The following is a 13434-nucleotide window of genomic DNA, read 5'->3' on the forward strand; positions in this document are numbered from 1 at the left end:
TTCTGCCCAAAGACTAGCATGTAACAACGACCCATTTCAACCAATGTTCTGTTCATGCGTTCAGCAACTCCGTTTTGTTGTGGTGTATATTCTGCCGAAAGTTGCCTTCTTATACCATTTTCCTTCAAAAACTTAGAGAATTCAGCGCTTACTAATTCTTTAGCATTGTCGCTACGTAATATTTTAATTCTCTTTCCAGTTTCATTCTCAACCATTACCTTGAACTCCTTAAATTTGTCCAAATATTCGTCTTTCCGTTTCATAAAATAAACATACGTTTTGCGAGAATAATCATCGATGAATGTTGCGAAATAATGACTTCCACCCATTGATACACAATTCATGGGTCCACACAAATCTGTATGGATTAATTCCAAAATTTCTTTGGTTCATTTGTCACTTTTGTGTGGAAACGGAAATCGGGTTTGCTTACAACGTATGCACGCAATACAATCTATATCCTGATCCTTTAAATTTGGCATCCCTTCCACCATATTATTAGATACCAATGTAATCAAATCCTTAGCATTTAAGTGTCCGTAGCGTCCGTGCCATAATTTGAAAATTTCCTTTTCGGACTTCTGTACTGTACTGGTTACCTCGTCACACATATGAACGATATAGATATTATTTCTTTTGCAACCCTCTATCAATATCTTTCCATTTCTAGAAATCAGGGCCTTCGAACCTTTCATGGTCACATCACAGCCCAAATCCGTCGCCTTGCTTGTTGATATAAGATTATGTTTTAAGTCTGGAACATAAAGCGTGTTCTCCAAATATACAAGGGATCGACGACCATTGACTATAACATAAACTCCGACTTTTCCTTTGCCCTATATACAAATTTCTTTATCATCCGCTAATTTAACTGTCCCTGCATATCTTGAATCAATATTTACAAATAGGGATTGCTGATTGCACATGTGCGAGGATGCTCCGCTGTCTATTACCCAATCTTGAAAAGATTTTGCAGAAAAAACATTCTCTACAGCTCCTAAAATATTATCGCCGTCTTCATGTGAACTTTTTTCAGCAGACAAATTTGTCCTACAATCGTTGACCTTATGCCCCCTTTTCTTACATCGGTAACACTTAATTTCAGACTTGTACATACCTTCTTCCCCGTTTCTTTTGTAGCTCGTGGATACATAGTTCTTTTTGTTGCGATAATGCTTTACTTTCATTACAGCATCTTGATCTACTTCGACCATGTTGCCAATTTCAAGAAGTCTTGACTTCAAAACATCAATTTTCGGAAATTCATTCGCTGTATCAACCGCCGCTTTGATTGCCCAAAATTTTCCAGGTAGTGCATCAACTAAAACAACAGATAGCAAATCTTCATCAAGTTTGACTCCAATTTCTAGGATTGATGACACACAAATGTCAAATTCTATTATAAACTCTGAAACATTCTGGTTATCCACCATCTTCAAATTTAGAAGTTTTCTGTAGCACTCAATTTTCTTTCTTATTGACTTTCGGTCAAAGGTATCTTGCAAATATGTCCACATTTCCGACGAAGTTTTGATATTTCTTACCATATTAACAATACTCGGCTCTAAACATAATAAAATTTCAGCTCTTGCATCCATATCTCTTTCTTGGAAGTCTCTGACTTTGTTTTCATAACAAATTTTTTCAGCATTCGACGCGGTGTCCGATATACCTTGACATGCAGGAGATTTCTCAATACCCAATGCGATATTTAATAATCGATTTTTATGTTAAATTGCTTCCATCTGCGTCTTCCATGTTGAAAAATTGCTTCCGTTCAACAACGGAATTCGACCATTGTACGACGTCATGTCTCCACGAATTTACCAATTTATATATCAACGCCTTTTTCCAAACTACATCTAGCACACAGCTTTCCTCAGATTTCCTTTATCCGACACACATAGTAATAGAAAATAAAAATCGCGATTCTGTATTTTTTGGCAATTTCGTTATGCACGGATGAAAAAGACTGTTTTTCATATGTTTAGCTATAAACATTATATGTTTGGAACACAAATTTTTAAACACAATATTTTTGAGTGCAAGCATATAATGTTCATAAACTAGCATAACATGTTTGGGACATATATGTTAATATGTTAGAACATATTATGTTTGGGACATAAAATGTTTGTAAATATAATATGCTTGGATGCAAACATATATTAATTTAGAAATAGCCTATAAACATATATGTGTTTAGTAGCTTGGAGCGCTATTAAACAGGAGCGATATTGAATTAAGTTGGTGGTTGTTGCTTGTTATTACAAAATTAACATTTTATTTTTCCTTGGGCAATTGATCAGCTACTTCTTGATCCTTACAAACTGTGTGGTCCGCTGTTCGAATCCCCGTCCGGCAAAAGGTAAAATTAAAATAAAAAAATCATACAATTGAATAATTTCTTCTACAATGTTTGTATTACAGAAAAAGGTGCTAAGAACTAAAAAATCTCGTGGAAGTGAGAAAGATGTGGGGGAATATACAATTGGGCAGAAACAAAATTTTGAGCATTCAGGTCGAAAACCTATGTTGTTAGCACCTATATTACCTGATTATTTTCATAATTCATTATGATTGTAAATATATAAATAAATAAATAAAATTTTGAGAATTTTTTTAACCATATAATAATTTTGGGTGCAAAATGCTTCGAAACATATTATATGTTCATATAATAACATATTGTTTTTTGGAAGACAACATTATTGAATTTGGATGCAAAAATACAAAATGTTTGGAACTTAGACTACCCAAACATATATTGTTTAGACCAATATGCTTTCAAACATATTATATATTGGAAGAGATCAAACATATAAATGTTTGGGCAATACCCAAAAATGTATATGCTTGAAGCAAAATATGTTTGGGAGTATATGTTACAGAAGCGATTTTTTGTGAGCGTGTGAGTGTTATGAGTATTTAAGCAATGGAAGTTTGTCTTTATTTATTGACGTTTAAAATTAGAGAGAACAAAAAGAATATTAGAATGTTTTAACATAAAGTAAATGTAGCAAACCTACTACGTTAAAATTAATTGTGTTGTAATACAGTATTATCATACAAAGTTATTTCAACAAATTGAAAGGTCGTTATAATCGTTGTATCGCTCTTGAAGGGACTCAAAACATGTAGGATGAAAATTACGGTTTCTACACCCTCAAAAAATTGCTTCTCTAACATAGGTCCTAAACATATCTTGCAGGAAGCACATATAAATATTATTGGATATTGCCGAAACATTATTATGTTTGTTTTATGTGAACATATTACATGTTTGGAAGCATTTTAAGCCCAAAAATATTATAAAACAAGTAAGGAAAGTCTAAAGTCGTGCGGGGCCGACTATATTATACCCTGCACCACTTTGTAGATCTAAATTTTCGATACCATATCACATCCGTCAAATGTGTTGGGTACTATATATAAAGGTTTGCCCCAAATACGTACATTTAAATATCACTCGATGTGGACAGAATTTGATAGACTTCTACAAAATCTATAGACTCAAATTTTAAGTTGGCTAATGCACTAGGGTGGAACACAATTTTAGTAAAAAAACATGGGAAACATTTAAATCTGAAGCAATTTTAAGGAAACTTCGCAAAAGTTTATTTATGATTTATCGCTCGATATATATGTAACAAAGAAAATGTTGGTATTTTGACCATTTTTGTCGAAATCAGAAAAACATATATATGGGAGCTATATCTAAATCTGAACCGATTTCAATCAAATTTGGCACACATAACTACACTACCAATTGTACTCCTAGTGCAAAATGTCAACCAAATTGGGCCAAAACTCTGGCTTCTGGGGCCATATAAGTCCATATCGAGCGAAAAATATATATGGAAGCTATATCTAAATCTGAACCGATTTCAATCAAATTTGGCACACATGACTATACTACCAATTTTACTCCTTGTGCAAAATTTCAAGCTAATCGGGATAAAACTCTGGCTTCTGGGTCCATATAAGTGCATTTCGGGCGAAAGATATTTATGGGAGCTATATCTAAATCTGAATCGATTTCAACCAAATTTGGCACGCATAGCTACAATGCTATATCTAAATCTGAACCGATTTCAATCAAATTTTGCACACTTGACTATACTACTAATTGTACTCCTAGTGCAAAATTTCAACCAAATTCGGCCAAAAATCTGGCTTCTGGGGCCATATAAGCCCATATCGGGCGAAAGATATATATGGGAGCTATATCTAAATCTGAACCGATTTCAATCAAATTTTGCACACTTAACTATACGACTAAGTGTTATGTTATGTACAAAATTTCAAGCAAATCGGTATAAACCTCTGGCTGCTGGGTCCATATTAGTGCATATCGGGCGAAAGATATATATGGGAGCTATATCTAAATCTGAACCGATTTCTTGCAACATCAATAGGGCTCTATTCTGACCCATATTAGGAACATGTGCCAAATTTGAAGGCGATTGGACTTAAATTGCGACCTAGACTTTGATCACAAAAATGTCTTCACAGACAGACGGACGGAGGGACGGACATGGTTATATCGACTCAGGGACCCACCCTGAACATTATTGCCAAAGACACCATGTGCCTATCTCGTCTCCTTCTGGGTGTTACAAACATATGCACTAACTTATAATACCCTGTTCCACAGTGTGGCGCAGGGTATATATTAGAGGTCTGCATCGAATAACTTTTCACTACATGTATGCAATTCGCTGTCGAATATAGTACATACACTGTCTTTCTCACAGAGCGCAAATAGTGAAGTGAAGAGAACACTTGCTTGTCAAATACCACCAAGTAAAGGGTGATTTGTTAAGAGCTTGATAACTTTTTTTTTTTAAAAAACGCATAAAATTTGCAAAATCTCATCGGTTCTTTATTTGAAACGTTAGATTGGTCCATGACATTTACTTTTTGAAGATAATTTCATTTAAATGTTGACCGCGGCTGCGTCTTAGGTGGTCCATTCGGAAAGTCCAATTTTGGGCAACTTTTTCGAGCATTTCGGCCGGAATAGCCCGAATTTCTTCGGAAATGTTGTCTTCCAAAGCTGGAATAGTTGCTGGCTTATTTCTGTAGACTTTAGACTTGACGTAGCCCCACAAAAAATAGTCTAAAGGCGTCAAATCGCATGATCTTGGTGGCCAACTTACCGGTCCATTTCTTGAGATGAATTGTTCTCCGAAGTTTTCCCTCAAAATGGCCATAGAATCGCGAGCTGTGTGGCATGTAGCGCCATCTTGTTGAAACCACATGTCAACCAAGTTCAGTTCTTCCATTTTTGGCAACAAAAAGTTTGTTAGCATCGAACGATAGCGATCGCCATTCACCGTAACGTTGCGTCCAGCAGCATCTTTGAAAAAATACGGTCCAATGATTCCACCAGCGTACAAACCACACCAAACAGTGCATTTTTCGGGATGCATGGGCAGTTCTTGAACGGCTTCTGGTTGCTCTTCACTCCAAATGCGGCAATTTTGCTTATTTACGTAGCCATTCAACCAGAAATGAGCCTCATCGCTGAACAAAATTTGTCGATAAAAAAGCGGATTTTCTGCCAACTTTTCTAGGGCCCATTCACTGAAAATTCGACGTTGTGGCAGATCGTTCGGCTTCAGTTCTTGCACGAGCTGTATTTTATACGGTTTTACACCAAGATCTTTGCGTAAAATCTTCCATGTGGTCGAATAACACAAACCCAATTGCTGCGAACGGCGACGAATCGACATTTCACGGTCTTCAGCAACACTCTCAGAAACAGACGCAATATTCTCTTCTGTACGCACTGTACGCATTCGTGTGGTTGGTTTAATGTCCAATAAAGTAAACTGAGTGCGAAACTTGGTCACAATCGCATTAATTGTTTGCTCACTTGGTCGATTATGTAGACCATAAATCGGACGTAAAGCGCGAAACACATTTCGAACCGAACACTGATTTTGGTAATAAAATTCAATGATTTGCAACGTTGCTCGTTAGTAAGTCTATTCATGATGAAATGTCAAAGCATACTGAGCATCTTTCTCTTTGACACCATGTCTGAAATCCCACGTGATCTGTCAAATACTAATGCATGAAAATCCTAACCTCAAAAGAATCACCCTTTACTTATCCGAAACAATATGTGTTCCGAAAAAAAGGAACAATAAAAATGTAAGTACTTGAGAAAAAGTACAACATGGATTCTCTTCACTTCACGTGGTACCACAAGTATTTCTCAGTTATGTGCGAAGCAAAACTTTCCATAATTATTAATCATAGATATGTATGTATATCACATATTTCATATATTTATGTATGTCACACACTTACGTTAACGTTAGCCGTTCTTTATATCAATCCGAAAACATATATTATGGAGAGTAACTGTTTTCTTGTATTTCTGAAACTGCACGTAGTACATGGAGTACTTTAAGAAGTTTTGTTGTCGCAACATACTCGACGTGATTACTATGAGTACACTTCAATAAGAGAGAAAGAGGAATATGTGTTTGTTGGTAGTGAAGACATCAGAGTAGACCCAAGAAGTTACTCGTGGCTTTTGGTGTTCATTAAAATGTGTACCAGTTGTTTTGCGAGTCTCTCAAATAGATGTACTCATTTAGCAAGTACACGTGTACTCTGCATTTACAAATGGAGTTGTGCAGACCTCTAGTATATATATATATATATATATATATATATATATATATATATATATATATATATATATATATATATATATATATATATATATATATATATATATATATATATATATATATATATATATATATATATATATATATATATATATATATATATATATATATATATATATATATATATATATATATATATATATATACATTGTGCTCAAAAAAATTTATTTCTGCCTAATTGCATATTCCCTCAAATCTTCTCATTTCCACGATATTTTTTAGTTCTAAGGACCTTTTTCTGTAATAAGCTGAGTACTGTGTTCAGTTTTCAAGGACCATACAGTTTGTAAGCCAACACAAACAAGCTGGTTTTTAGCTTGAAAACTGAACACGGTTACTGTTCTAAATTAATTAAATTATATATATGAAATGGTTCACAATCAATTCCTTAGATATTTTCCATTCATTATTTCACGAGACTTTATAAAAATATAATTGCCCTCATATAGTTGTTTGTACCTTTAATTTGGTGTTTTGGTGAAAAATGCGAACATAGTACTCACCTATACAAACAATGCTGAAGAAATTATTCAATTTTATAAATTTGTTAAATTTTACCTTTCGCCTGGACGGAGAATCGAACCGAGGACCATACAGTTTGTAAGCCAACACACTATCCACTGGCCTGTGTAACATAGCTGTTATAGTCACCAATAAACAATTATCGTTATAATTTACATTTATATAGCATAGTTTGCAGCGCCCACGAGCCGATGCAAACAAAACATTATTCAACAGAAACATACATTTGTTGGCCACGTGGAGCAATGCTTAGCATGTCCGCCTTGCATGCAATGGGTCCTAAGTTCAATCCCTGCTCCGACCGAACACCAAAAAAATTTTGTTTAATTTATATACTTATATATTACTAAATTAAATTTTTACAATGAAACTTCGAAATGTGTGTTATTAAAGATTTACAGTCGGAAAAGAACAGTATTTGATATAAACGAAATGGACTGAGCTTTTTGGATAAAATATTATTTTGTTATTGCAAAAATACCGATTTACAAAATAAAAAAATGTTTTCGGTATAAAAGTTTGAAATTTTCGAAGAAAAACGTGAAGTCGAGTATAAACATAAATAATTTTACAATATAAACATTAATTCATTTGGGCGTGAACTATTTTTTACTCGCATTTAACACCATTTTAAATGCATTTAAAATTTATCGTATTTAGAAATACAAATACATATGAATATTTATTAACGATTAGTTTTGCACTTAATTTAATTTTTACCTTTAGGGCCGGTATTAAGTTGGTATTATTGCTCTAAAATGGCCATGTTTTCACATTTTCTCTTCTTTAATAATTCATTTTAAAGAAAATTTTTTTAATTGTTGCTTTGGATCATTCCCCACCAAGTTATAATACAATTTGCCAAAAACGTTATGTTATTCTGCTTTAGAGATTCGAGTTTTGCCGCTAAAATGAAAAATAATTTTAGCGGCGAAACTCGAACTTAATGCCGGCTTTTTTTTTTGAAAGTGTCCGTCAGCTCATCTTGGACTACTTGTCAATAAAGAGGAACTAAACTTATTTGTTTTCTGAAGATCCCTTTGTAATTTTTATATATTTTCCACTGTTTTTTTAGTTTCCTTTCTTCCTAAATATTTTGATTTCTTTTGACGAACCAAAAAAAAGTGCCCATAATGCCAAAATGATAAACAAAACACATGTTCACACATACTTAAATTGCTGCTCTCAAGGCAAAAACTCATGCTGTTTTTTTTTATGTCTATTCTCTTGGTTCCGAATGTCTATTCTCTTTACTCAAATTAAATAATATTTAGACTTAAGCATATCAAATTTTTAGCGAAGCCTAATTAACATGCCCAGCGCATAGCCAAAACAAATGAACACATAAAACAGTTTTCCGAAATAACATACAAGCAGTTTCACAGAAATTGCTCTCTTTCGTCAACCCCATAGATTATAGAATATATATAGATGATCCACGTTTCTCTTTAAAAAAATGTGTCAGTTCCAAAAATTAATTTTCTGACATTTTGTTTTGATTTTTTCGTAAAGAGTCAGTCCAAACATTAATTTTCTTGCATTTTCTTTTGTGTTGTTCGTGAAGAGCAATGCTGCTCAAAATTAAATTTCGTATTTTCGCAGTTTTGGTCACAATTTTTTGTTCAAATATGAACTTTTAATATATTAATTTATTTACAAGTCCTCTGGTGCATCATAAACGTTCTAATTTCGTGTAAAATTGGCAAACTACAAAAAGGATAACGAAAGAGAATGTAGGCGTGCTCTTATTTTCTTCGTTTATTCTTAAACTATGTTTGACAGTTCCGAAGATTCCGGGAGGGTTGACCATAGTATTATCTATGGTCAACCCTCCCGGTTTCCATCTCTATTTCTTTCTCTTTACTCTCTCTCTCTCTTTCTGTCGCTCCCTGAATAAAATATCACAACATATATCGTTAGCTTAATGTGTAAAAGTGCTAAGTCAAATTTTTGAAAATTTACAGGATAGACAAAAAACTAAATAAATTGTGAAATAAACATATTTTCGAAAAATTTTAAATGTAGTTACCATAAATGCTTTCAATATAAACAGTATACTTTCCGCAAAATCGCACACAAACAATTGCTATTAAAATTTTTTAGCAAAGCCTACTCAACCTAAAATTTGATATAGCACGTGTATTTTAACAGGTGCTGACTTAGCACTTTTACACATCATTACCAAACAGAGATAAAAACAGATATTTAATATTTTTTTATGGTAAACTATGTATTTTTGATTTATCTGTCGACCTGCATCTTAATCCATTTTTTTGTAAAAGCTTGACTTAGCACCTTTACATATTAAGCTAACGATATATGTTTACTCGAAATTTGTAAATTTATAAATCTTCGAAACTGTCAAACATGGCTCATCTATATGTAATCTATTGCCTATGGTCAACCCTCCCGGTTTCCATCCTATGTCTTTCTCTTTACTCTCTCTCTCTCTCTTTCTGTCGCTCCCTGAATAAAATATCACAACATATAAAGGGTGGTTAAATTGTAAGGGCCGATGTTGAATGTGAACCACACCTAAACGCCAAGTTTTTTTTCGAATTTTATTTGACATTTCTCTATTTCAGACTTACTCAATTTGAACTATGGAGAGATACACAACGTGTTAAAGTTATCCAGACTTATTATGAAAATGGGCGTTCAAATCAAAATGTATATCGTGCACTTCGTGATTTTTTTGGTCCATTTGATCGTCCAAATGTGCGTACAATCGCAAAAATCGTGGAAAAATTCGAGCAAACCGGGTCTGTAGAAGATGTGAGAACACCAGTGCATGCTCGTACTGCAGAAAATATTGCTGCTGTTCGCGATAGTGCGGCTGAAGAGCCGTCCTCTCACGCTCGTCGTTGCATTTACACGCTCACAGGGTGCAATTGGCTCAAGAACTAAAGCCTCTTGACCAGGGATCCGGAGCGGTCCATTTTTTTCGCTCCGCTCCGCTCCCGCTCCGGAGAAAAAAAAACCGCTCCGCTCCTCGCTCCGAGAAAAAAAAATCGCTCCGCTCCGCTCCACGCTCGGCTCCGCTCCTCTTCGAGAAAATTATAGTACAAACATTGTATTATTTTTTCAATTGAGTTTTATTTTATTTAGAAAAATCGGGCGGTACATATATGGGAGCTATAGCTAAATCTGAACTGATTTCGATGATTTTTTTGCACATATAGTTAGTGCTATAGAAGATTACATTTCGCCAACTTTGAGTAAGATCGGTTGATAAATAAGGGTTTTATGACCTAATTTGACAAAATCGGGCGATACATATATATGGGACCTATATCTGAATCTGAACCGATTTCGATGAAATTTTCAGACTTAAAAGGTGATACAGAAGATTATTTTCTGCTAAATTTGACGAAGATCGGTTAGTAAAAAAAGTGCAACGTGACCCCATTTGTCGAAATCGGGCAATACATATATATGGGAGCTATATCTAAATTTGATCCGATTTCTTCCAAATTCAATAACGTTCGTCCTTGTGCCCAAAAAAACTCCCTGTACCAAATTTCATCAAAATCGGTTAATAATTGCGACCGAAATCCTGTGAACAACAAATACATGGACAGACGGACGGATGGACGGACGGACGCCAAGCGCTAGATCGACTCAGGAGGTGATTCTGAGTCGATCGGTATATATTTTATGGGGTCTAAAATCAATATTTCTTGTAGGCACATTTTTTGGCAGATCAAACTTATTATACCCTAACCACTATGTGGTTTAGGGTATAATGACTTTAAAACAATGTGTTGAAATATTTTATTAATTTTGAAGATTTTTTCAGAAATATTAAATCCATTTTGACTTCATTAAAACGAAATTTGCATTCATGTTAGGATACACATTTTTATGCCGAATCACTTAGCTATAAGGACAAACAGACTTCATTGAAAAGTTTAGAGAATTTTAGACAAGGAAAAACTTTTTTTCAGAGAAATACGTCTTCTATTCTAAGCAAAATTCGTATTCGTATTTTAAGCATGTGAAATATTTGGCCTCCCGACAATATTCTTTGCGGTGCACCATCTACTATTTAATATGTGATAGAAACCAAATTTATGAAAATGGACCAAATTCTGTTTGGTCTGACCATCGGACCAAATTTAAAAATTAGAAATCTTTTGGACCAATTTTGGTCCGATCGGACCAAAACGGCAACGCTGATTGGAATTGAAAGTCTATACACAGAGTATAAGTAACTACTCTCCGAAAGTTTTTTTGTTTTGCAACAGACGTAGAGAAGAGGTTTTGTTATATTTGTAATGTGTGCACGGATGAAAAAGACTGTTTTTCATATGTTTGGCTATAAACATTATATGTTTGGAACACAAATTTTTAAACACAATATTTTTGAGTGCAAGCATATAATGTTCATAAACTAGCATAACATGTTTGGGACATATATGTTAATATGTTAGAACATATTATGTTTGGGACATAAAATGTTTGTAAATATAATATGCTTGGATGCAAACATATATTAATTTAGAAATAGCCTATAAACATATATGTGTTTAGTAGCTTGGAGCGCTATTTAACAGGGAGCGATATTGAATTAAGTTGGTGGTTGTTGCTTGTTATTACAAAATTAACATTTTATTTTTCCTTGGGCAATTGATCAGCTACTTCTTTGATCCTTACAAACTGTGTGGTCCGCTGTTCGAATCCCCGTCCGGCAAAAGGTAAAATTAAAATAAAAAAAAAATCATACAATTGAATAGTTTCTTCTACAATGTTTGTATTACAGAAAAAGGTGCTAAGAACTAAAAATCTCGTGGAAGTGAGAAAGATGTGGGGGAATATACAATTGGGCAGAAACAAAATTTTGAGCATTCAGGTCGAAAACCTATGTTGTTAGTACCTATATTACCTGTTTATTTTCATAATTCATTGTGATTGTAAATATATAAATAAATAAATAAAATTTTGAGCACAATATTGTTTGGGAGAATTTTTTTTAAGCATATGATATTTTTGGGTGCAAAATGCTTCCAAACATATTATATGTTCACATAATAACATATTGTTTTTTGGAAGACAACATTATTGAATTTGGATGCAAAAATACAAAATGTTTGGAACTTAGACTACCCAAACATATATTGTTTAGACCAATATGCTTTCAAACATATTATATATTGGAAGAGATCAAACATATAAATGTTTGGGCAATACCCAAAAATGTATATGCTTGAAGCAAAATATGTTTGGGAGTATATGTTACAGAAGCGATTTTTTGTGAGCGTGTGTGTATGTTTATGTTTGCAACAACCTCCATCGACATCAGTCCGTGATATACCTACGAATATTCTTACTCAGATCTAGTGTTACCTAATTTCGCTTTTTTCCCCTTTATTGTATAATAAATGTATATGCGCACATTTTTCAACCAAAATTGAAACTATCCATAATTTTAATTAAATTTTCGAGAACTAATATCAGAAATAAGAGAATGCTAGGATATAGTACAATAGTAAAGCAAATGTGAATGAAAAAAAGCATGCCCGGTTCCAAAGATTTTGTCTTTACTTTAACAGTTTGGGTATTAATTCCGAGCCAAAGAAGCGGAGAATACAAGTAAGGATACTTTAAAGACGTAATTCTCTTTTAAATTTGGGGGTTATGTACTTGCTTCTAGGAAGCAAATGTTTTTTATTTTTTTTTTAATTTTTTAGATTTTTTTCGTCAGTTGTTATCAAAATCCTTTAAAAACGAGTTAACGAGTTATTTTTTTTCCATATTAAGACTCGACTTCCAGTAGAAATTATGCTATGTTTCAAGTAAAAAGCGTCTTTAAAATAAAGTGTTGAAAAACATGTCTTATTTTTTAACGATTTTTTGCTTTGTAGGCAAGATGCAAAAAGGAAACAAATTTAAAGACAATTTTATTAATTTTAAAGAATTTTTCTTAATTATTAAAGTCACGTTGACCTTACCTCAAAAATTGTATCTTTCATGTTATGATACACATTTTTAAGTAAAATCACTTAATTATAAGGACATTACAACTTCATTCAAAAGTTTATTGCCTTTTGGACAAGAAAAAAAACTTTATTTTAGAGAAATGCGTCTTCCATGTTAAGCAAAATTTGCATTCTTATTCTAAGGACATGGAATCTTTGACTTCACGACAATATTTTTTTCAGTGTAGAAAACTAAAAAATTAAATATAAATAAGATCGTTTAA

The sequence above is a fragment of the Haematobia irritans genome, chromosome 1, assembly GCF_050003625.1.
Source record: "Haematobia irritans isolate KBUSLIRL chromosome 1, ASM5000362v1, whole genome shotgun sequence".
NCBI lineage: Eukaryota > Metazoa > Arthropoda > Insecta > Diptera > Muscidae > Haematobia > Haematobia irritans.